The sequence below is a fragment of the Salvelinus sp. IW2-2015 genome, unplaced genomic scaffold, assembly GCF_002910315.2.
Source record: "Salvelinus sp. IW2-2015 unplaced genomic scaffold, ASM291031v2 Un_scaffold2308, whole genome shotgun sequence".
NCBI classification, from domain to species: domain Eukaryota; kingdom Metazoa; phylum Chordata; class Actinopteri; order Salmoniformes; family Salmonidae; genus Salvelinus; species Salvelinus sp. IW2-2015.
This window is the reverse complement of record NW_019943634.1, coordinates 1-3,764: the sequence shown is the minus strand read 5'-3', so window position 1 is coordinate 3,764 and position 3,764 is coordinate 1. Positions and strand designations below refer to the sequence as shown.

General features: G+C 39.8%; 1 protein-coding gene across 1 annotated transcript in view; it reads left to right on the top strand.

Moving 5' to 3' along the window:
* Nucleotides 1-2,899, top strand: part of LOC112073582 (zinc finger and BTB domain-containing protein 14) — a 10,272-nt gene extending 7,373 nt beyond the window's left edge. Inside the window, exons 3-4 of the mRNA XM_070440209.1 lie at nucleotides 231-296; nucleotides 2,481-2,899. The gene's annotated coding sequence lies outside the window, so the exon portion shown is untranslated. The remainder of the gene's footprint in view (nucleotides 1-230; nucleotides 297-2,480) is intronic.
* Nucleotides 2,900-3,764: the final 865 nt, after the last annotated feature.

Below are 3,764 nucleotides of genomic sequence, written 5' to 3'. Positions count from 1 at the left end.
GTCAGGAGAAAGAGATAACCACGTCTGATCGACTAGCCTATCGATCAAGCCTATCCGGTCAGAGAGAGAGATACCACGGTCTGTATTCACTAGTACATCAGAGAAGAGAGAGATACCACGTCTGCGTATCACTAGCCTATCATCAGAGCGAGAAGAGATACCACGTCTGTAGCACTAGCCTTCATCAGAGAAGAGAGATACCAGTCTGTATCATAGGCCTTCATCAAGAGAGAGAGATACCCACGTCTGTATCACTAGCCTATCATCAGAGAGAGAGAGATACCACGTCTGTATCAGTAGCCTACATCGAGGAGAGAGAGATACCCCGTCTGTATACTCAGCCTATCAAGCTACCGCCAGAGAGGCGATCGATGTACACCACGTCTGTATATACTGTAGCTTGACTAGTTGCCATCAATTAAAATTATTTAGAAACCACACAATTATAGATATATGCACATATAACGTTGTTCTCTTACACTTTGAAAATAAACCAACACCATTACATTTGATGAATAGATTTTTTGGGTGGGGATTGTATGATCTGATTTCTTTGTTGGAAAAATGTATTTTCATGAGTGTGTTACTTAGTATATGATAATAGTTATAACTGTATCCCAGAACTCAGCTAAACGATGTATATTTATGTCAATACACATACATTCTATAGGCAGTTACGGAATTGTTTCTTGTGTCTGATTCAATTACAGTAAATGGGATAATATTAGTTCAGGGAGATTTAGGGTCCTCCCTCCTCTCGCTCTCTTTCTCTTCTCGCGCGAAGCATGGCAGTCGTTCACAGCAAACGCCCCCTCAAGGATTTTAAACGATGTGATATTGGAGAATATTTCCTCACCAATCCAATGCTTTTAAATCCTTGTCGAGGGAGGAGAATAGAATTGGGTTCTGGAAGCCCATTTGAAGCATTAACATATTAACATATTATAGCCTTTTGTAAAACAGTACAAGGACCTGGACTTAAATTTACTATATCAGAGTAACAAGTTTCATATACTCCCCCCATATTAACATTTTACACAACAAAGCAAATATCTTAATTTCCCAAAATTACATTTATTAATATTAATTTCACCCTGAAATGCACTGGAGCACAATTCAGAGTTATTCAGGAACAGAGAGCAGTTAACACCCCTAAATACTGATAAAAAAATATGAATGCTACATATAAGTTATGGTTTCATGAGATTAAGTAAAATATCCTAGAAATTTGCCAGACACGCAAAAAAAAAGTATTTTTCTACGTCCCAACCACTACAACACTCCGTTAGTGATCAGTTCTGTCATCTTTGCCAAGAGAAGTCCATCCACCTGACAGTGTGTGGACATATCAAGAAGCCGTGGATTAAAACAGCAATGATTATATAACAATCAGGGTGCACCTTGTGCTGGGACAATAAAAGCCACTGTAAAAAGTGTGGCAGTTTTATAATCAAAAACACAATGGCCACAGATGGTTCTTGGCATGGCTGTTGCAATATAATTTAATGTTCATTTTACAATAAAACTCCTTCAACGTCATCGGAAATTTGCAGAACGTCCAACCGGCTCACAACGCAGATCCATTGAACCAGGCAGGAGCCCAGACCTCCACATTCCTGCCTTCTTCCCTGCGGATTGTCTGAGACCATTTGTATTTATTTCTGTCCTTTTTGTGCCTTTTTGTGGGTGCTACTACCATCTAGTTTAGATAGGAGCTACTACCACCTAGCTTAAGGGGAGCTACTACCACCTAGCTTGTGGGGTGCTACTACACCTAGCTTCATTATGGAGCTAAAAACCACCTAAGCTTATATGGAGCTACTACGCACCTAGCTTTAGAGGAGCTACTACACCTAGCTTTGTGGGTGCTAATACCACAGCTATATGGAGGGCTACTACCACCTAGCTTAGAGGGAGCTACTACCAGCTAGGCTGTTATATGGAGCAATACCACGCTAGCTTATATGGAGCTACCTACCCACTAGTTTGTTGGTGGCTACTACACTAGCTTAGGGGAGCTACTACACCTAGCTTAGAGGAGCGCTACTATCACCTAGCTTAGTAATGGAGACAGCAATTTTTATAGAGGCTACACATCCTGTTTAGCAGGGAGCTACTACCACCTAGTTAGAGGGAGCTACTACCACCTAGCTTGAATGGAGCTATAGCCACCTGCTTTTATGGGCTATAGCACCTAGCTATTGCTAATCACCGTTTATATGGAGCATACTACCACCTAGTTTTTATGGAGGACTAATCTACCACTAAGTTTATTATGCGAGATACATACCACCTAGTTTATATGGAGCTATACCACCTAGTTTATATGGAGCTAAATACCACCTAGTATATGGAGATAATACCGACCTAAGTTTATTTATGGAGCTAACACTAGTAAGCTGAGAATACCACATAGTTTAGAGGGAGCGGAGCTAATACCACCTTAAGTTTAGATGGAAGCGGAGCTTAATACCACCTAGGTTTATATGGAGCGGAGCTAGAGAGAGATACCACGTCTGTATCACTAGCCTATCATCAGAGAGAGAGAGATACCACGTCTGTATCACTAGCCTATCATCAGAGAGAGAGATACCACGTCTGTATCACTAGCCTATCATCAGAGAGAGAGAGATACCACGTCTGTATCACTAGCCTATCATCAGAGAGAGAGAGATACCACGTCTGTATCAGTAGCCTACCATCGGAGAGAGAGAGATACCACGTCTGTATCACTAGCCTATCAAGCTACCGCCAGAGAGCGATCGATACACCACGTCTGTATATACTGTAGCTTGACTAGTTGCACAATTAAAATATTTAGAAACACACAATTATGATATATGCACATATAACGTTGTTCTCTTACACTTTGAAAATAAACCAACATTTGATGAATAGATTTTTTGGTGGGGATTGTCATGATCTGATTTCTTTGTTGGAAAAATGTATTTTCATGAGTGTGTTACTTAGTATATGATAATAGTTATAACTGTATCCCAGAACTCAGTAACGATGTATATTTATGTCAATACACATACATTCTATAGCAGTTACGGAATTGTTTTCTTGTGTCTGATTCAATTACAGTAAATGTGGATAATATTAGTTCAGGGAGATTTAGGGTACGTCCTGAATCTGATGCCATTTGAGACATAGACACTACAGTGTTCATTTATCCCAAACCAGAACCGTGTGTCCAGAGGGTTTCGTGACATCCAGAGCCCAATTTTCATTCTCCTCCCCCTCCCTCCCTCTCGCTCTCTTTCTCTTCTCACGGAAGCATGCAGTCGTTCACGGCACACGCCCCCTCAAGGATTTTAAACGATGTGTATTGGAGAATATTTCCTCACCAATCCAATGCTTTTAAATCCTTGTCGAGGAGGAGAATAGGAATTGGGTTCTGGGAAGCCCATTTAGAGCATTAACATATTAACATATTATAGCCTTTTGTAAACATACAAAGACCTGGACTTAAATTTTACTATATCAGAGTAACAAGTTTCATATCTCCCCCCATATTAACATTTTACACCAACAAAGCAAATATCTTAATTTCCAAAATTACATTTATTAATATTAATTTCACCTGAATGCACTGGAGCACAATTCAGAGTWATTCAGGAACAGAGACAGTTAACACCCCCTAAATACTGATAAAAAAAACATGAATGCAACATATAAAGTTATGGTTTCATGAGATTAAGTAAAATATCCCAGGGACTTAGAACAAAATACTTTTTTTTTGCGTGTCTGGCAAATTTCTA